This window comes from Pleurodeles waltl, chromosome 11 (assembly GCF_031143425.1).
Source record: "Pleurodeles waltl isolate 20211129_DDA chromosome 11, aPleWal1.hap1.20221129, whole genome shotgun sequence".
Lineage (NCBI taxonomy): Eukaryota > Metazoa > Chordata > Amphibia > Caudata > Salamandridae > Pleurodeles > Pleurodeles waltl.
In genome coordinates this window covers 434,899,722-434,922,878 of record NC_090450.1, presented here as the reverse complement: position 1 = coordinate 434,922,878, position 23,157 = coordinate 434,899,722, and the positions used below count along the sequence as shown (strand labels likewise).

General features: G+C 46.2%; 1 pseudogene; it reads right to left on the bottom strand.

Moving 5' to 3' along the window:
* Positions 1–19,138: 19,138 nt before the first annotated feature.
* LOC138265109 (forkhead box protein L2-like) lies at positions 19,139–21,855 on the bottom strand (annotated as a pseudogene).
* Positions 21,856–23,157: the final 1,302 nt, after the last annotated feature.

The following is a 23,157-nucleotide window of genomic DNA, read 5'->3' as shown; positions in this document are numbered from 1 at the left end:
ACACTGTGGCAATGATGCATGGGGCATGAATGCATGAAGTGGTGTGTGTGCAGGCCTCGTGTAGGGGGGAGTGGTTGATGCCCCCTGGGCAGCGTGTAGCATATATGCAGGGCCATGTCTGTGCTAATGGGGATATGAAGGGGCATGGTGGGCCATGATTGTAACAGGCAGGACGGTCCGACTAATACCTTTCCCTGTGTGTATTGTTCTGCAGGTCAGCGCCCATCAAAAGAAGGGTATATGGCGTGCCATCACCAAGGACGTGAAGATCATGGGGTCTACGGCAGGCGGAGCACCCACTGTCGGAAACAGTGGGAGGACCTGAGATGCTGGGCAGTGAGGAGGCTATTGACCTCCTGCGATCCATCTCTGTTGGGCAGTCAACCATTGTAAATGCCATCCAGGGGCTGGCAACCCAAATGCAACAGTGCAATGCATTTATGGAGGGCATTCACACTGGCTTGGCGGCCCAACAGAGATCAATCCAGGCTCTGGCCTCCTCTCTGATGGCAGCCATTGTCCCTATTTCCACCCTCCAACCTCCTCTACCCAATCCCATTCCTCTCAACCCCAACCTATCCCAAGCACACAGGCAGACGAGCAGACACACAGGACAACACACAAAAGTGGACATGGCAAACACAAGCACCACACTTCATCCCACAGGCACTCATACAAACATGATCCAGATGCAGACATGCCAACATCCACTGCCTCCACTGTGTCCCCCTCCTCCTCGTCCTCCACCTTCATCCCAGTTGCATCTCCACTCACACCTGCATGCACTACATCCTCATCCACTGCCCCATCACCAGCACACCTCATTGGCAGTCACCACCCTCACATCCATGCACACATCCCCTGTGTCCTCTCCCACTGTGTCTGTGCCCCCTCCTCGCAAATTACACAAACGCAAGCACTCAGACACCCAACAGCCATCCACCTCACAACAGCATCCAGCCCATGCACCTGCACCCAAACACAGCAGACTGACACCTCCTACAACCACTCCCTTTTCCTCCACTGCCAAACCTTCTCCCTCTTCCCACCCCAATGTCCCTAAGAAGCTTTCCCTCTCCACCATTGACCTCTTCCCTACCCCTCCCCTCGTCCTTCACATCAGGCCAGGGTGGTCAAAACCGAGGCAAGCACCTCATCCACCCAGACCTCGGGCACAGTAGTGTCCCCAGAAACTCCAGGTGTGACAGAAAGGGTGCCTGCCCCAAGTGCTGCAGGAAGGAAGGGCAAGGAGCCTGCCCTAAGTGCTGCAGGAAGGAAGGGCAAGTAGCCTGCCCCACGTGCTGCAGGAAGGAAGGGCAGGGAGCCAGCCCCAAGTGCTGCAGGAAGGAAGAGCAAGGTGCCTGCCCCACGTGCTGCAGGAAGGAAGGGCAAGGGGCCTGGTGCTGCAACTCGGTCGGAACCCCCACCACCAACCATAGTGGTGCAGCCGTCCGAGGCTGCAGGGGATGGGCAGAAGCTTTCCCCCACCACCACCAGCACCACCACTAGCACCCTTGGGCAGCCGTCCGAGGCTGTAGGGGATGGGCAGGAGCTTCCCCCCACCACCACCATCAGCACCGCCACCAACACCGTCACCAGCACCATTGGGCAGCCATCCGAGGCTGCAGGGGATGCAGGGGATGGGCAGGAGCCTCCCTCCACTGCCACCAGCACTGCCACCAGCACCATTGGGCAGCCGTCCGAGGCTGCAGGGAACAGGCTGGAGCCTCCCCCACCACCACCGGCAGCACTGCCTCCAGCACTGCCAGCAGCAGCTTTGGGCAGCCGTCCAAGGCTGCAGGGGATGGGCAGGAGCTTCCCCCCACCACCACCAATAGTGCCACCAGCACCATTGGGCCGCCGCCCGAGGCTGTAGAGGAAGGGCTGGAGCTTCCCCACCACCACCACCTGCAGCACTGCCAGTAGCATCATTGGGCAGCTGTCCAAGACTGCAGGGGATGGGCAGGAGCCTCCCCCACCGCCACCAGCACCGCCACCGGGACCGCCACCAGCACCATTGGGCAGCAGTCCGAGGCTGCAGGAAATGGGCAGGAGCTTCCCCCACCACCACCAGCACCACCACCAGCACCATTGGGCAGCCTTCCGAGGCTGCAAGGGATGAGCAGGAGCCTCCCCCCACTGCCACCAGCACCATTGGGCAGCATCCTGAGGCTGCAGGGGATGGGCAGGAGCTTCCCCCCACCACCACCTGCACCATTGGGCAGCCGTCCGAGGCTGCAGGGGATGGGCTGGAGCTTCCCCCCACCACCACCAGCAGCACCGCCAGCAGCACCGCCAGCAGCACCACCACCAGCACCGCCACCAGCACCATTGGACAGCTGTCCGAGGCTGCAGAGGATGGGGAGGAGCCTCTACCCACTGCCACCAGCACCATCGGGCAGCCATCTGAGGCTGCAGGGATTAGGCAGGAGCCTCCCCCCATCACCACCAGCACCGCCACCAGCACCATTGGGCAGCCATCCGAGGCTGCAGGGAATGGGCAGGAGATTCCTCCAACACCAGCAGCAGCACCACTGCCACCACTGAACAGCCGTCACTGCCAACGGACATTCATTAGATCTGCGTCCATAGGCTGTTATGCGGCCTGACCCCTGCAAATCCAGTGGGTATAGCACCCACCTGAGAGACTGTGACCTTCCACTCCCCAATATCTGCATTACAGGGCACAATGCTCCCTCCAGAACCAGTGGGCAAGTCACCCACTTGAGAGACTGTGGCCCTGCACTCCCCAATATCTGCATTAAAGGGCATGTTGCCCCCTCCAGAGCATGTGGGCAAGTCACCCACTTGAGAGACTGTGGCCTTGCACTCCTCAGGACCAAGCACAGGGCATGTTGCTCCCTCCACTGCCAGTGGACAAGTCACCCACTTGAGAGACTGTGGCCTTGCACTCCCCAGGACCAAGCAGAGGACATGTTGCCCCCTCCAGAGACAGTGGGTGAGTCACCCACTTGAGAGACTGTGGGCTTGCACTCACCAGGACCAAGCACATGTAATCTTTCCCCCTCCAAAGACAGTGGGCAAGTCACCCACCTGAAAGACTGTGGCCTTGCACTCCCCAGGACCAAGCACAGGGCATGTTTCCCTTCCAGAGCATGTGGGCAAATCACCCGTTTGAGAGACTGTCACCTTGCACTCCCCAGAACAGAGTAATGGGCATGTTGCCCCCTCCAGGACCAGTGGTTTTGTTCCATCTGCTAGCTGAGGTGCCCCCCGTTCCCCGTCCCCCTAAGGTGCCTGCCTATTTTCGACCTGATGCCCCTGCAGTGTTCTCTCCATGTTGTTGTAGGAATAAGTGGGTCCTTGGACTTTGTAATGTGGCCCTGTGGCCCATGAACATTGAGGACTGGGCAGGGTCCCTACATTTGTAAACATGTTTATACTTTGTGATTTGGAAGCACGTATTGCTACTATTTTATCTTATTACACTCACTTTCATCAATTCCTTTTGTCTTTGCATTATTCCTGAGGGATACAGGGTAAATATGTTATATTGAGCATCTGCTGGTCTGTATGGTGTTGGGGGTGTTGTGTGTGTGTGTCACACTCTTTTTCCACCCTCCCTCCCCTGTGTGCTAGGCGGCTGTACTCACTGTGGTCGTCGTCGCCATCATTGGTGTTCGGAGTGGAGCAACACGTAGAAGAGCACTGGGAAGACGTGCAGCTCGGGCTCCATGGTGGCGTGGTTCTTCCCAGAGTCTCCACAGGTGAGTTGTTTCCCTTCTGTGCAGTGTTTCCGCCAGGGTTTTGATGTCATTCGTACTGCCCTGGAAAGGTGGTGGATTGGTGTGTCTTAATTCAGTGGGCGAAACATTGTCTTCCGCCTGGCTGTAGGCAGTTACCGCCATGGTGCCTGTTGATTCCACCATGGCAGTCACTGTGTTAAAGTGGCTGTCTGTCTGAGCGGTTTCCGCCATGGTCATAATTTGGCGGTAGTTGCCGCCGGCCTTTTGGCGGTATTACTGATGCTTTATCACCAACCTCAGGGTTGTAATGAGGGCCTATATGTTAATCCAACCACTGCCACACAAGACATTTGTCCGTGTGCCGTGGTCCTTGCAGGATTTAGCTGGGTCTTGCAGCCATCCTGCTATAACTACCCAACCCCGGATGCATAAGTCTCTGAGTGAGTCTATGACTATGTGCATGAGTGCCTCAGTGGGTCTGTCAATGGATGCCTGAATAGCTGAGAGGATATGTGAGTGGATGCATGACTCTTTGCGTAGTTCTGCGAGTGAATGCATGACTGCCTGAGTGGGTCTATGAGTAGGTACGTGATTGTCTGAGTGCCTCTGTGATTGGGTGGATGAGTGTCTGAGTGGGTCTGTGAGTGAGTGCATAAGTCTTTGAGTGGGTCTGTGAGTGGGTGCGTGAGAATCTGAGCTCTAGATTTCTGCTAAATTTGGTGTAATTCCATACAGCGGTTCTGGCTGTTGTCGTGTCTAAAGGTCCCACAGGAATTAACATGGGAAATGTAACTTTTTTGAACCCCCCTTTTCACATCTCCTATTTGACCCATCACCCCAAAAATTCCCACACACAACAAGAATCACCAGGGCACTTTTTGGGGGGAAAGTTAGTGAAGATTCGTTTAACGGTGTAAAAGATATAGGCAAGTCAAAAAAACATTTTTCTATGGAAACATGGTCCTAACTATAACTACCTATATATATATATATGTTACCTAGGCCCTCATTATGAACATGGCGGTCGAAACCGCCGTGTTCATGCTGGCGATCTTACTAGTGACTGCCAGAGCCCGCCTGAACCCCACTGGACATATAAAGAATATTCCTATGGGCCGGGACATTGACGGCGGCTCCACATGGAGCCGTCGGCAATGCCTCTGTGCGGCGGGTGCAGCTGCACCCGTCACGCAGATCACTGCCCGTAAATCGGGCAGTGACCTGCGCGAGGGGGCACTGCACAGGGGCCCCTGCCCTGCCCATGCCAAGTGCATGGTCAGTGCAGGGGCCCCCAGGGGTGCCCCGGTGCACCCCTGCCGCCAGCCTTTCCCTGGCGGGGAAACTCACCAGGGAAAGGCTGGTGCCTGAGGGATCATTATCTGAGGGGCAGCACCGTTGCCCTGTTGGATGATGATGCCGACCGCCGCCAGGCTGCCTGGCAGAGGCAGCCTGGCGGTGAGTGGGGCCCGCCTATGGCGGCACTCCATCGGTTCATTATGTGGTGGTGTGGCCCGCCATGCCGGCTGGTGGAATTTCCCGCCACCGCCGGCATGGCGGGCCACACCGCCATGTTCATAATGACCACCTTAGTGTCAGTTGCCACTAAGTAGTTATAGTGGGAGCTAGTTTCTATAGAAAAAGCATTTTTTTAGTTGCCTATATCTTTGAACCAGCTTGATGAGTCTTTATGGAATTTCCCCCAAAAAATTGACAGTCATGTCAGCTACTGTTTTGAAAGTTTCAGGGTGATCTGTCGGGCCAAGAAAAAGTAGGGGGGTCAGAAAAGGATTGTTTCCCATTTTAATTCCAATAGGGATTTTAAGCAGGCCTACAGTCCAAACCACCACTGGACGGAATTGCACCAAATTTGGCAGAAAGGTAGCTCTTGATCCATAATCAGCCCTTTTTGTTGTTTGTTGTAAATCTGTTCTGTAGTTTCTGAGAAATTATAGAAAATCAGAACTTGCATATATAGGGTTGCAGATCCGTTGTGGCCCCTACGAGGAGCGTCGCAAACCCTCAGACTACGAGGAAAACTGTAATTGTTTGGCTGCAACCTGTTCAGAACATTGTGGCTGCCATTTTATGGACCGAGGCACAGTCCTAGGGGATGCAAATAGAGGCTGTGAATAATAGAAGGGGTCAGAATAGAGGTACTCTGACCCCGTGGAGGCTAGTAAAGGGTGTCTGAGGGTCCCTTTATTAGGTTAAATAAGATTAAACACCTTTTTTTTGGCCATGATCTTAGAGTCATGGCTCTGTCACAGTGCTTAGCGTGCCCCCCATGCAATGGAGTTGCGACTCCGGCTGAGAGGGGAAAAAAATATACATTCACACACTCCTTCACACACTAATGCACACCACTCACAGACACAATCAGACTGTCACTCAACCTCTCACAGACCTATAAATATACTCATACACCCACTCACAAACACACTGATGCACCCACTCACAGAACAATTGACACACTCTTTAACACATCCACATTTGCACTCACACAGTTGTGCGCCCACTCCCACTCACACATTGTTGCACCCACTCACATACCCACTCATTCCCTCATGCTCTCACTCACAGACCCACTCATACACACAAGCACCCACTCACAGACCCTCTCAGAGACTTACACACCGACTCACAGAGACACTCAGAGGCTTATGCACTCACTCACAGATCTACTCAGACATTCATGCACACACTCACAGACCCACCCATACACTGACACAGCTACTCTCACACCCACTCAGACACTCATTCACCCACTAACAGATCCACTCAGAGCCTCAAACACCCACTCTCAGACCCACTCAGAGACATGCAGTCATTCACAGATCCAGTCAGAAACTTGTACACCCACTCAAAGACCCACTCAGACACTCATGCACCCATTCACAGATCCACTCAGACACTGACACACCCAACGTCAGACCCACTCAGACACTCATGCACCCACTCACCGATCTACTCACGCACTCACTCACAAACCCACTCAAAAACTCATGTACCCACTCACAGACCCATTCCAAACACACATACACCCACTCACAGACCCTCGCAGACACAGATGCACCCACTTATAGATTCACTAACACACCCACTTAGACCCTCATGTTCCCAGTCACAGACCCTCTCATAAACTCATGCACCCACTCAGACCCACGCGGAGACTCACCGACCTAATCTCAGACCCTCTCAGACACTGATGCACCCACTCACAGACCCACTCAGACCCTCATGCTCCAAGTCCTGGGCCCACGCATGGACTCACTCACCCGTTCACAGGCCCACTCAGAGACTCACACACCCAATCTCAGAACCAGTCAGACACTGATGCACCCACTAACGGATCCCCTCACAGACTCACTCAAACCCTCATTCAACCACTCACAGACCCAATCATACACTCACACATCCACTCACAGACCCACTCACAGACTCACGCACCCACTCGTAAACCCACTCAGACACTCATGCACTCATTCAAAGACCCTCTCAGACACTGATGCACCCACTTACAGATCCACGCAGACCCTCAAGCTCCCAGTCATAGACCCACTTAGACTCATCTACCCACTCACAGTCCCACTCAGAGACTCACATACCTAATCTCAGACCCAGCCAGACACTGATGCAACCACTCACAGACCCACTCACAGATCCACTCAGACCCTCATGCACCAACTCACAGACCCAGTCATACACTCATGCACCGACTCACAGACCCACTTAGAGACTCACGCATCCACTCACAGACCCACTCAGACACTCATGCATCCAATCTTGGACCTCTCAGACACTGATGCACCCACTCACAGACTCAATCACAGACCCACTCAGACCCTCATGCTTCCAGTCACAGACACAATCATAGACTCATACGCCTCCTCACAGACCAATCTCAGACCCATTCAGACACTGATGCACCCACTCTCAGACCCAATCAGACACTGATGCATCCACTCACAGACCCTCTCAGACCCTCATGCTCCCAGCCATAGAACCACTCATAGACTCACACACCCACTCAGAGACTCTCACACCTAATCTCAGACTCAGTCATCCACTGATGCAACCACTCACAGACCCACTCAGACCCCCATGCAGGAAACCCTGTTGTCTTCCTTTGTACAGTGAACACCATCTCTTCTGTATATATTCCTGCCATGTCAAAGAGCAGGTTATTATTGTTAATACAGCCCCTGGTATGGTCTCTAAGGAATGCTGAAACTGTTTTATTAACATGTTTGCTGGCGTTGTCAGTCCATGGACTGAATGTAGTTGACTAGTTCCATTTCTGCCTCTGGCATATGTTAGAGAACACAAATGCAGTGTGAGGGAAAAGTGTCATTAACTGACTAAATGTATCCTTCATTAGGATTTCCAACCCTACCCCAGTCACAGTGCCTAGGTCATTAACACCACAGTGCAAAATCATGAGGTCAGGGGCCAGCAATCTCTAATGCTTTCAACCAATGGAAGGAATTGCTGCCACCATCATCCTCTCGGGCCATCCCAAGTGACAGCCACATTAGGCAAACCCAGTTCCCTGTTAATGTCACTCTTTCTAGAATACTCACTAGCCTAAAAACATAGATGTGACCTACAATCCACACTCCCAGCATTTTGAAGAGCAGGAGCAGTAGCACTCAGGAGAAGGCTGCAGGTGAATGAATTAGTTTTCAAAATGTGAGGTGGATAAAATGGAGGGAAGCACACATTTTATTGGACATTGTAAGTACATTGGTAGATAAAAATAGGTAGTTATTTGGAGCATTAAGTTAGTATATCTCTGATTGGGTGGCATTATTTTACAGGCAAGTTATGAAGTATTGGATAAGCTTACATTATGTCAAAGTCAACCTCACCTGCTACAAAAGAAACTGAAATCTAGTATGCTCCTGGCAAACTGTGCTGTGAACTTTTGAACTATTGATACAGTGAAGTGTTCCCAATGAGGTTGCTATGGCAGCTGAGGTGAAAGACTAAGGGGGGGGAGGGTGGTTGCATTGACGTATACTGAAATTGTATGAAAAAGTGTTTTTGGCGCAATATGAGTTGGAAAAGAAGATGTTTTCCGGCCGGCTCAGTATTATAAGTATACATTTTACCTGCAGACAAATTCATTGAAAAACATTTGTTAGTCAATTTTTGAACCCCCGTCTGGAGTTGCGACTCTGTTGTGAAGTTACACCAGGGGGGCTGCACTGAGCGCATCAACGGAATTGCGACTCTAGTAGTATGCACTAGCACATTGGGCTTCTTTATGGAAAGAAAACAAGGGGTTAACAGCCACTAACCATTCAGATGTTGAGTATTGGAAAATAAATATGAAAGGTAGTTTTTGATTTTTAACCTCCACAATACCACTCATGGTGAAGTTGAAAAGGTTGCCTTTATGGCTTCCTTGGTGTGAGAGTGGAGTACCATTCTTATGTTGAGGTTTCAAGCTTACACAAAGAAAAGAGTTAAAACAATATTGTGAGACTTTTTAAACTATCAACGAAAGCTATTTAAGAGGTATGTAAATTGGAGTATATATGTTATAACATATGAATATCCACAGATTTGTGCATATATAGGATGGGTAAAAATGAATAAAAGATACAGAAAGGTATACTGCATGACAGAGAGAGTGACAGGTATTGCAGCTCTCAATTAAATATATAGTAAAACATTTATTGTATGGCAAAATGAAGAACGCTAGTAGATTGTAAGCTATGATTTTTCTGTACTACAAAACTTTTTGAATGCCAATGTAACTTTCCAACACTTAGAGTCTGTTTTAGTTTAAATGAGTTGCATTTCAAGTATGCTATATGTAGGCTATATGGTGTATAGTATGTACTTATAAGTTAAGAGTTAAAGTTTGATTTAGCAGTTTTCCACTTCTGCACCGTGACACCTCATTTGTAAGTTTTCACACAGGGTAGTACTGCACATGTTTTTGCTGCATTGCGCTGTTTCCAAAGAAAAGGCGCGTACCATAAAAAGAAGGTTTGACACATTGTTGTATTTTTCTACTGTGCTGGATGCTACCTATCAGGAATGCAAACACCCATCTACCATAGTTTATGGGTATCTATGTGGTATGGATGATTGTATATAAAAAGTAAGGGGTCCTTTCATATATATAAAGAATAATTAATTGTGTTTTGCTTTTTCCTTGTGTGGTGTAGAATGCACCAGTCATAGAATGAGGAACAAATGGGGAGACATAGGCCCTCATTTTGACCCTGGCGGTCTTTTGAGCCAACAGGCTGGTGATGTATACCTCCACATTATGAGTGTGGCGGGTTGGCTGCTGCCATCCCGCCTCATCACCACTCATACCGACATGGCGGTATGAACCGCCAGGCTGGAGATGTTCGTCTCTGACCCAGAAGTCTACACAAGACTGTCGGGGGCATTATGAACCGGCCTACCACCATGGTTTCCGCGACAGTAGCACTGCCTTGAAAATCAATTGCTTCCCTGTCACTGGTAGACTGCTCCCCCACCCCCCAGCAATCACCTAACACCTCCATCCCTCTACAGTTACAGCACCCCCCACACCCCTACAGTCACAGCCCCCCACCCCTGTACAGTCACAGCACCTCCAGCCCTCCTTTCCACATACATGCACACACACATCCACATGCACCACGCATACACCCATTCACCTCCACTTCCAGACACGCATACACCCACGCACATCCATACACGCATTCACTCACACATACTCACATGCATTCACACACACATACTCACACGCATTCAGGCACGCATCCACACCAACATGCTCACACTCATACACACTGACATGCAGACACACACTTACTGCAACATTCATACACGCATTCACTCACATGCATACAACCACGCATATATCACAAAACTCACAGACGCATTCACACACACACACAGACACCACACACTCACACACAACACTCCCCACCCTCCCACCTTCCTCCCCTGTCGGACGCCACACATACCTTGTCCAGAAAGGAGGTCGTCTGGCAGGGAACAGGAAGGGGTCTGCTACCGCCAGATGTGCCCCACCAGCAGGACACCTCCAGGCTATATAAATGGTCTTAATATGGCTGGCGGCGTCCTTCTGGCGGGGATGTGCAGGTGCCTCCGACTACCAGCATGGATACTGCCCAAAGTGCGGCAGAAATCCGGCAGTACCCATATTATGGTGGGCGGAAGACCACCAGCACTGGCGGTCTCCTGGCACCCGTGGCTTTTGTGGTCTTAAGCAAAGACCGCCAAAGTCATAATGAGGGTCATAATGTCATTTGTCCCTGTTCTACCACTTTAAACTCACTCATGCAGTGCTGTAGGAAACCGACACATTTCCAGGTTTGTATATGTGGGAATGCATCACATTCTGACAGGTTCTGTGGCTGTTGAATTGGAACACCCCAAGAAACACCCACGGAATACCATTTCATACAGTACTATGGCCCATATTTATACTCAGTTTGTGCTGAATTATCGTCATTTTGTTTTACGTTAATTCAGCACAATCCTAACTCCATATTTATACTTTGGCACTAGACACGTCTCGCGCCAAAGTTATGAAGTTAACGTCGTTTTCTGAATGTGAACAACTACTTTGCATCAATGAGAAAAGGATGATATAGCCTCTGCGCCATATTTATCCCCCCATGTTGAAATCCAGCACGGGGAGGGTGGGGCCCTTAAATAATGGTGCTAAGCTTGCTTAGAGCCATTATTTAACTCCTGGGTATGGGCAGGCGAAAGGGGACCTGTAGGCATATTTCCATGGTCAGAGACCATGGAAAGTGCCCACGGGTGCCCTTCCCTGCCCCCAGGAACACCCACACCCACACCAGGAGGATCCCTAAGGATGGCGGACCCATCCCAGGTAAGTCCCGGTAAGACATTCGTTCCCTGTGCATGGCCATTGTGGTTGTGGGATGGGTCCTCTCTTTACTTAGACAGGAGCCATGTCCATGGGGGTTGGGCACCAGAAACACTGCTTAGAGGCAATTTTTCTGCCTCTAAGCAGTGTAACACCATAATTTGGCACACAAGCCCCGGTTTCCCCCTACGCCTCCCCATTAGCGTCTAGGGCAGGCTAGCAACATTCTATAAATATGGTGCCAGACGGGTGTCTTGGAATGGAGCTAGTAGGTGCTATACTTTTTCACACAAAACTGCGCTAACGCTAAAAGTATAAATCTGGTCCTATGTGTGAAAGGGATTGATGTATAATAGGCCTCTAAAAGCCATGCATACATTCATGCATTGACTAGGATATTTAGGTACAGATTCATTCCAACACTAACGCACCCAGGCATACACTAATCCAAACAATAACATCCTCAGGTACACACTAATATTTACACTGAGATACCCAAAGACACAGTGATGCATACAGGTACAAACTGATGGCTACACTGAGAAATCCAGAGGCACACTGATACATACAGGTACATTCACATATACACACTGATGCAGACATGACACACTCAGAGACAGAGTTATGAATACACAGACAGACTCGGGAACAGATGGATGCAGATGCTAATACACCCAAGCTCACACTTATGCATATAGTAACATAGTTGGGCACACAGTGATGCTTTTGATACAATACCCAGGCACACAGTGATCCAAACAATTACACACTGAATTACACATTGATGTATGTAGTAAAATACTGACTGAGTGAGACACCCAGACACACACTGATGCATACAATTCGAAAAGTAGGCCCACACTAATGCAGATATAGAGACTAACACACTCATTCACACACTAACCCACACCCTAAAATACAAAGATTAGCACTGCTATGTACCATAATAAATACTAGCAGACATTGATGGATAAACTGAGACACCAAGGAGAAAGACATGTATGTAGTAGCACATATAACGACAGAATTATACACACACTGATACACTCAGTCACATAGTGATCCATACAGTAACATACTCACACACACTTATGCGTCAAATGGCACACCCAGGGATAGATGGATGCATATGCTGAAATACTAAGAGTCGTAGGCCTGCATACATCAATGTATCTACACACAGCGATGCATGTGATACAATTTAGAGGCACACACTCATAGATACAGTGAGAAACTCAAGCACATACTGATGCATACACTGAAACACTGAATTAGACTCTGATGACTAAGATAAGAGCAGACAGTAGAATAGTTTGCTTTAAACATGAAAAGTAGGATTCATAGAGTGCCTACTAAATAGTGAAGTGAAGGTTTCTATTATATTTAAAGGCTTATGATATATCTTTGAACAGTATTTCATGCTAATGTAAATACGTTGATTTCTTTTTTCAGATATCTATTTGTATTAAAAACATTCAACTACAATGCTGGAAAAAACAGAAAGACCTAAGAAAACGAGGATAGTATACTATCTATTTTCAACAAAGAAACAAAAGAGAGAACATGTGGACAATGTTGTTAAAGAGAAAGGAGCTACTGGTAAGAAAATCAAAAAATGTCTAAAGTTTGTTTATGGAAAATTGCAAGGTCAGCATAAGGAGATGCATGAAAAGAAAGGTATGAATTCAAGCAAAGATGAACAATAGTCACACCAAATGAACATTAAAGACTCATTGAGAAAGCGGATAGCATAACCAGAAGACAGCAACAGCTAAATGAAATTAGAGCTCAATGTTCCATGCCAGGGTGATCCAGAATTTAATGAAAAATATCAAGCAGTATAAAAAGAGAACACAAGTAGTGAAACAAAAGAAATGAGTTGAGGAGGTAGTTGATAAGACATTTTCCTTAAAGAGGAAGCTTTTTATTTTGATACTCAAAAGAATGAAAACGCTAGACAAAACAGAGTCATGCATGAAGAAATGCAGCCAAAGGAAAAGATGTATTAATGAAAGTATTTTTTGCAAAATCTTCAGTGTTGAATGGAAGCACACCTCCATTAGAGAACCTTTCTTTAATTTAGAAGGTTATTTGCAAGAGAACATATTAGTACATGCAGTTGTTTCAACTGGTTGATGTTATGAGATGCAGGACGGAGTCCCATTGAAATAGAGGAGATTCTTCCTAGAAGTATGTAAGAGGTGATAGCTGAAGAGGTTCAAGTAAGGTGTAGACAGGGCCCTGTTTAGAAATGGAAGTGTAGCAGTATTTGCAGCATTCAGCAGCAATCTATTGATTTATTATGAACTTTTGTACATCACCGTCCATGTAAAAGTCTCAAGCAAAAAATTTAAATTTTGTAAGAATTAGATCCATGCAAAGTAAGAAAGTGTAATAATTTACAAGGACATTAATTAGCATGTTTATCCAAAAAGGTGTACCAAAGCACTTTTCATCACTTTAGAATGATGGCAGTTCACCATTCAAAAATACAAAGTTTAGCAAGGAGACTTTACTTTGTGACGACTCCAGTGTTAAGTTTAGGAGAGGAGTAGAGTACTTTTGCATAAGGTAGAAAATGTTTGTGACGATGTGCAGTTTCGTTTTTTTAGTCCTGATGGTTCATCTAGGCAGATGAGGAATTCGTAGGTACACATATTGAGGAACAGAGCACAGGTTTTGCTTCTGAGAATTTTGAAGAAGAGATTATAAATTTTAATACAAATTGTTCTGAGAAACCAAATTATGTTTGTCTTTGTTGTCGACACACTCACTACAAAAGTCAAACACAAAATGTATTTTTCAAAACTGAAGGGGAAAACAAAGAAACATGGGAAGAATTTCCTGATCATTTATTTTTCGAGGAGTGTTTTGACTTGTCCATTTAGCAAGTTACATGTAAGTACTGCTATGATAGGTTACAGGATCAGAAAACACCAGCTAGAGCAGTTTATAACAGGTAAGAACTTGTGAGCATTCCAGAACAACTACGAGACTTAAATGTGTATGAATCTATCTGTGTACAATCTGTACATTAATTTCAAGCAATTATATGATTGGAACCAAAAATAGGTAAACTGCATTCCACAGAGTTATTGAAAGGCCTTGAAGGAAGAGAAGTGTATTTGCCATTAGACTTTTAAAAAAAATTGAAACTGTAGAAATAGACAAAGACAATGAAATGCCACTCATTGTCCTAGCAAATGGTGCATCAATGAAGAATAAAACAATTTAGCAAGATTTAGCTCATGTTAAAGAAGTAAAAGAAGCAACATTATACTTGGAACAAAATAATATTTATTATAAAAATGTTGATGTTGAACCTCATGTACCAAATGTTGAAGATGGCAGTTTGCCAGCAAGTGGACAAATAGAAAAAGTGGATTGATCCCAATCAGAACAAATTTATAACCACTACAGCATCCATCCGCTACATTTTAAAGAAGTAATTGGTGATGCTATTGACCTTTTCCGAATGAAGCAAGCTTAAGGAGCTCCCATGAGAGTGTGGGAAAAAAGGTTTAGAGGCTCGCTGTTTTCCCCTCTTGTTTCCCCCTGGAGTAGGAGGGCTGTATGATCTCCGGCCCATAGAAGTACCTGCAGCTGAATACCGATCAACACAATTATATTCAGAAGATCCAAGATTTAGACAGTGTATCTCATACATATTTCACCTTCTGTTTGAGAGTGACTTGTGCGGACTTTCATGTGCTGTAAATCTCATTCTAAAAACAGGAGTTAATCTTCAAAATATGTCTGCAAGAGATTTTGTTAAAACGTTCATGAAAAGAATGAGAACTTAGAATACAATTTGATTAATTTAAACGCCTGCCAACGCAGTAAGAAGGGATATTTGTTCCATCGTCATGGAGAACTGAAGTGTATGCTGAGAAACTTGGGAGCACCAACATGGTTTTTGACACTGAGTTGCACTGAGTATGTGTGGGGTGATCTGATTCAATTCTTGAGAGAAGGAAACTCTAATATAAAAGATATCAATGTAAAAACAGCTGGATAACTTTGCTCTTTAGATCCTGTTAATGTTTGTATATGTTTCAACCACAGGCTCCAAGCTATGGTTGCTTTTATCTGCAACAGGACCAATCCTTCTCTTGGAGAAGTTAGTGATTTATTTTGAAGGAAAGAGTACCAGACAAGAGGTGCTTCCAATATTCACATGCTACTATGGATAAAAGACGCAGCCAAATTTGGAGCAGACAGTGATGAGACTATGCTCTCTTTTATAGAACAGAATGTCACATGTACCATACCAAAACACACTGGTGAAAAAGGTTGAGGGAACAAGTTTTGTGTTTCCAAATACATAGATGTGGAAAGTACTGTCATCATATATACAGGTCCAAGGAAACCTTTTACACAAGATGCCGATTTGGATTTCCACAATCAGTCATTTCAAAAGAAAGAGTAAACAGCTTCTTGTCTTCAGTCAGACATACACTGACACGGAAATCACAAAAGAACACTTCTAACTTTTGAAGAATAAAAGAATCAAAATATATCAATGAATAGAATCCTGTGATTTAAAAAATGTGGAATGCCAATATGGACATACAATTTGTTGCAGACAACTCCATTGCTGTGGCTCAGTATGTCACATTGTATATTAAAAAATCAGAAAAAACTGAGATGAAAGAGATGTGGGAGGAGATTTTTGCTAAGAAGACACTTAGCAAGAAATTGTGTTCTTTCAGATTGAAAATACTTTCCCATGGTGAAATGGGGTCCTGCAAAGCCTGTGACAGATTGCAGTTGGCATGTTTCTTGTCAAAATCCAAAGGAATTATCTGGGTATGTCGTGGCCTATCTACTACAAAAACAGAGTATTGAAGTCTTTCCCTGAAATTTACTACCTGGCAGAGTTTGAACCAGAAAGTACAGACATTGTAAAATCAAATATGCTAGATGCATACTACCCAAGAAGAAGTCAACATCTAAAAGACAAGTGCCTTTATGAAATTCTTTAAAACTACAGATGTAGAAGCAATGTTAGTGAAAAAATGAAGAAGGAAAATATACAGTAAGTGGATGTGATGGATGTTTAATGAGAAATTGAAAACAAAATGAAATTAACCATCGAAAAAGTAGCTGCCAAACTCCTGAAAGAGAATTTTTCTATTTAGCTCTTCTTCAACTATACAAACCTTGGCATAGTGAATTGGAATTACTTGGAGATTATGACTGCTACAAAGATTCTTTCAATGCTGTCAAATATAGTATTCAGTGCCCCTTCTTTAAAATGATTTACTAATGTTAAATGATGAGATCCAGCAGGAAGAAATGATAGCTGCTGAGCTAGCTAAGGATAGTTTTCAAAGCAGCCAACGTTCAGCACCTTTAAGTCAGGATCCGCTTGAACAACCTATCATTGAAACTGCAATAGCCATGAATGAAATGAAACTGCAATGGAACAAGCTAGACAGAAATCTGTGGATCTGGAATAGTTAGTTGGACAACTCAACAACGAACAAAACAATATTTATATTGAAGTAAGAGACAAAATAGAGCATGTATTTCTTCATGAGAAGAAAGAATGCAATTGCTAATCATTCAAGCCAGTACCATTATATATTAGTGGTCAAGCTGATACCAGAAAAAGCTTTTTAATTAAAGCTATCTCTACTTACCTACAGAATACTACAGATTCAAACCTCTTTTTTATTCAGCATGTGAGATACCTCATACATTGAAGCTAAGCTTGTTACTTGAAGCACAATATCCGTAGTAAGCTTCTTAAGTCTTGACCCTCAACCTTCCCTCCCCCCCAACCTGATCTGTCGGCGAGTTATTCATTTTTGTCCATATCCCTTGATATCTTTGCATTGCTCCTATCCGTTGGGCATACAACTTTTCTTTGACCCTTGTAAACTCCAATTTTGCCTCCCATAATGCGTATGCCGGGGGGGCTGGTGATTTCCACGCCTGGGGAATCAGTGATATAGCTATTAAAGTACCCACAAATATCATTTGTCTGGACGAAATGAGAAGATCTGTAATTTGCGTGATGCCCTATAATGCCACTAATGGGATAGGGGCTAGCTCGTAGGTTATCAAAGCACAAAACCTCTGAAAGATCTTCTCCCAGTAACTAGCCGGATACGTACATGAAAAACACATATGTAACAAATCCCCCTGGGATTTTTGGCAACGTGGGCAGAGACCTGATACCTCTGGGTGCATTTCCCTTATTCCAGTGGGGGTGTAATAAAGCAACCATTTAGAGAATAAAGCAATACTTTTAAAATTTGCACCTCTAAGTGCTTCATGAGACACCTCATTATGCTTTCGCCAATGCTGTACCCCTATCTTATACCCTGTGATATTTGCTTCTTGAACCAAGAGTTGAGAGATTGTCTTGATTGACCCCCATCCTGAAGTAGCTTGTACCATTTACCAATGACTAATTGATTGTCGTATAAAGTCAGGCCAATAGCTTCATTAGTGCGATCTATTGATTGTTTCATTGAGTGTAAGGAATGCTGAATTTGACAATACGAAAATTTAAAATTTTCTGAAATATCCCTTACGCCCATTACACACTGTGCACATGTATGATCCGCTAGATAGAAATCGGCTAAGGTCTTAAGTCCCAGGGCCTCTTATCACCGGATAGGTCTTATAAATGTGATACTTTGCCTTTATCTGTAATATACCAAACTGAATCATTACCTGTAATTTGTAGCTAACCATTTTCGGTAGGCAAGGAAATTTTAAAAAGTGTGAAAGCTGGATGTTGGTTTCTGCCAGCATCTGATTGAGATAGAAGTTGAAGTTTGGTTTTTGCGCCACTCTTGACGCCCAATCCAATAATGCTGCTTCATAGTAAGTTGTAATATTAGGGAGAGCAAGTCCCCCATCTTCCACTGCAAGAGTTAGCTTCGCCAACTGAAGCCAGGGTTTCTTATGATTCCATATGAATTGTTTGATTAATAAGTCTAGCTCCTTAAAAAACTTTTTAGGTACTCTCAGAATTACACTAGAAAAAACAAATAATAATAGAGGCAAGATCATCATTTAGCGCAGTCCTTCCTATAATGGTCATAGTAGTTTCCTGCCACTTTAAAAGTAGCCCTTGGATCTTTTTAAGAACCATCATATAATTCAGCTGGAGCAAATCTGCCGAGTTCTTGGACACTTATATTCCTAGATATCTAATGGGATTAGAAGATGAAGATACAACACAGATATCGTTTGGCAGGACCAATATTTCTGCATTATACAAAAGAGCCTCTGATTTAGATTGGTTAAGTGGTCTTGTGGTTGTGAGAACCTGGAAGATGCAATTGTTTCGGTTGTGAGTGTGTATGTGGGGTGGAGGGGCTTTCTTGCTCAGTGAGTCTTAAAATGCCCGACTAAATCGAATGACCCATTGAGTCCAATGGAGCCTCACGCATGTGAATTGTTTATTCGTATGCTGGAAGTTGAAGTCTTGGTCCCAGGCCTTGCTTCCCTAGGCGAGAGCCCTTGAACAGGGCGTGCCAGGGTCCCCCCTCACCCTACCTACTGGAGGGGCCCCTTGGGGTCAGAGTTCGTTGGCAGCACCTCAGAGGTATATCCTGGAGAGCAGGGTGCTATGCTTGCTCTTGTGGTCCCAGTAGGAGCAGTGCTTCATGGAGAGCTCAGCCGGCTGGCGGGTGCAGGTGAACTGCAGCCCCCCCACCGCTGGGGGGCGCGCTGGGCGTGGGGCCGGCGGGGATGAGGTGCTGGCCATGGTGCGTGTGTGGGTGGTGCCCCATGCCGTTGTACGAGTTGACCATAGACGGGAGGGCCATGCTCTGCACCCGGTTGTAGGGCCCGTTGGATCCCGGGGAGTGCCCAGTCCCTAGACGCCACCGGGGGCCCCGTTGACAATAGCCATTTGGCAGGAGGTGTATGCCATTGGGCTGCCGGCTGGCCCAGCGGCCAGGAGTTGTTCATGAAGCCGGGCTGCAGGTACTTGGGCAGGGACAGGTAGCCATAGCTGCCCTGGCCGAATAGCGCCTTGCCGGGCACAAAGTGCGCGGGCAGCGGGTGGAAGGGGCGCTTCATGAGCCGCTGCCGGCGGTAGTTGCCCTTCTCGAACATGTCTTCACAGGCCGGGTCCAGCGTCCAGTAGTTGACCTTGCGCTCACCACCGCCCTCCCATGCACCTTGATGAAGCACTCGTTGAGGGACAGGTTGTGGCGGGTGCTGTTCTGCCAGTCCTTCTTGTTCTTCTTGTAGAAGGGGAACTTGACGATGATGAACTTGTAGATGTCCGACTGCGTCAGCCGCTTCTCGGCGCTCTCCCGGATGGCCATGGCAATCAGCGCCACGTACGAGTAGGGCGGCTTCTGCGCATATCAATTCAGTTTTTTGAATGGATGCCTAGACACACTCCCATCAACATAGCAAATCTGTATCCAATCACACTACCATTTTAACAATCAGAAAAACTTTTCTGACTTCTAAAATGGGCTTACTAACTCTGCACAACCTTTTTTACAGAGACAAACGTCGAACTGGAGTGTTTTAACTGTAACAGTGTTTAGTGCATCTCGTCCTAAGTTCTTACAAATTCATTTTCTACTGTTAGACTTACATGAATTTAGAGAATCATGGTGAGCTCATAAAACATAAAAATATTTCTATCAAATATGTAAGTTTGAAAAGGAATCATTGGAGCATGTCGTTTGCAAATGCCCTGCTAATGACAAAATGGAGCACAAAGGAGTAACCGTACTACTCAGTGAAAAATTCCAAGATAAATTGAACTCTTTGGAGAAATATGTATCCAGGACTGCTGGACTAGAGAAGTGAAAAAATTGCAGAGTGATTTTAAGTTGAAGAAGGATTGGTAAATGGTGGGTATAGTCACTGATTTAATCAATTTCCCTAACCGTAACGCGGTTGAATACTTAGCTATAAAGTTTGATCAAGTTGATGGCACTAAGCAAATTGTACAATGTAATGTATGCTTTTGCTTGTGAAAGATTTGTATGTCCAATAAAAATTGTTTCTAGTCTAACTTGCGTATGCCGTAACTATCTACAAGTCTCAAGGTTTAAGTGTTGATGCTGCATTTATTATTATTGGAAGCATGGTTTTTAAAGAAGAAATGTTGTATGTAGCATTGTCATGAGTACGAACATTATCTGGTTTGTATCTGGTTGATTTTGATGAGAAGAAGCTTACTGTAGATGCAAATTGCACCAGAGTACAAAAGATTAGGAAATAAATATGCTCCTCTTTTGGACAGTATCCTGTTTATGAGAAATGGTTATTATGTCCTAAGCAGAAACTAACAAAACAATCAAAGAAACTTATATAAAAGACAGAATACAAGGTGAAAGAAGAAAGTGTGAAAAAAGAAAACTGGAAAAGGATGGAGATATTGTAGGTTACCAGTTGGATAATACTAATGGTGTAAACTGCTATGCTAATGTTGTTCTCAATGTTCTTTTCCATTTACCACGTGTAAATGCAATCCAAGAAAAAGCACAGAACACATTGTGCACAGCACCATTTCTTTGCCTTTAGCTCTTATCTTGTGACAGAAGTGTAATACATTCTGCTTCGGGCATTCAAGAACTAGTAAACAAATATAGTGGATCTAGTATTTACTCTGAATGCTCAACAAGATGCACAGGAATGTATTATGGTGATCCTTGGAGTTTTAGAAGGAAAATATGTAAATATTAATGACATATTTGGACTGTGTTATACATGGAAACATGAGTGTGAAGATTGCTCTTTCTCATCCACAACAGAAATCCAATCTGTACGTAACTCTGCCGGATTCTAAAAGTGTGTCTTTTGAAAAACTAATAAAAAGAGTGGTGAAAATATGACCTGTCCAAGTTGTAAATCAAATGTATTGTCTACATTGCTTATACAGTGGTAAATACATTATAACAATGTTTCAATTATGCAGAACAGATGGAACAAAATTGGACACTGAGGCCCTCATTACGAGTTTAGCGGTCAGTGGACCACTGTGGTACAGATGGCGGTCGCACCACCGCGGGCCTGGAAGTGTAGACCGCCATATTACGAGTACTGGGAAGGCACCTGCAGAACACAGTCAAGTTTCCATCCGGACCACCATTGTGGCTGGACCGATATTGCCGGCGGAAGGCCTCTTCAAGCCGGCGGTCAGACAGTTTCCACCCACCGTATTACGAGGTTGCACACTGCTAGGACCTCTGGGGCGGTCTAACCACCTCGAAAACCATGGCGGGAATGAACAACATAAAAGGAAGCACTCACCTTCTGGAACACACGCACTTCCATAGGCTCCATGGCACGCAAATTGCAAGTCTTTCCAATGCTCCTGCTGGTCATTGACACCCAAGACCAGCGATCCCGACAGACACCAGCCGTAAGTACCCTAGCCTAGCACACACTGGAGGGAAGGACATTAGAACACACAGACACGCACAAACGCACAATCACCACACATACATGCGGAAAGCCAGGACAAGCTATGTAGCTTCGACACCAACGGTGTCGTTATAGATAAATAAAATTTGATATTTTTAAATCTTAATAAAAACAACTATTCCCAAAATGCCACAAGGGCAAGTGCATATGTGTCCAAATGTCCCGGGCACAGTGGGCATATGATGAGTGCCTAACTTGACTTCTGACTGCAATGTGCAGACCTCCACAGGGGCATCAATGGTGCATGCAGGCACCTCAGGTATGGGGGTGTGGGGGTGTGTGATCAGGGTTTGGATGGGGGTCCCTCCTCTTGTCTTTAGGCTTCCCCTCCTTACTGTCCTGCTTTTTGGGGGACACCTTAGCCTTGCCCCTCTTTCCTGCCTTCTTTGGTGGGATGGCGGTGGAGGCTACAAAACCAGGGGACCCAGATGGAGTGGTTCCAGGCCTGGAGGTGTGAGGGGCAGGTCTGCTTGTTGTGGCAGCACTCCAGACTGAGGAGGACAGGGAGGTGGAAGGCATGGGTCTCAGAAAGGTAGCAGGGCGTTTGTGGGGAACAGGGACTGGACCAGGGAAAACTCATGAAGGAATCTTTTTTTCAGGGCAGTGGGTAGGTCATGGGTAAGGCGTTTGGGAGTGGAGGGAGAGGGGATGGTTGATAGGTGTGGATGTGGTTTGGGTGCTGGTGCGTGGGTGGATAATATGTGTGTGCTGGGTGTGTGTTGGGTGGATGAGAGTGGGCGTATAGGTGTACTGGGAGGAGGATGGGAGGAGACACAGGAAGATGGCAGGGGGATGTGTGAGTGAATGTTGGGGAGGTGTGTGCAGGTGGGGTGGATGTGCTGCATGTGGTTGTGTTGACTGTTGTGCTGCGTGCTGATGTGGTGTATGAGGTGCATGTATGGGGGTCTGCTGTTGTGGTGACAGTGGCATTGACGGCACATGTGGCTGGACCGGGGACTGATGATGTGGTGTCTGCAGGTGTGAGTGGCGATGTAACTGTGAGGGGGAGGAGGTAGGGGAGTCAGTGTAGGGAGTGGATGTTGTTGTGTATGTATCTGAATGTTGGGTGTGTGCATGGCAGTGGTGGCGTTTGTGGTGCATGTGATTTACCTTGCATTCTGGTTCTGTTGGAGGGGACGCATGCTGGTATGAAAGTGTGCT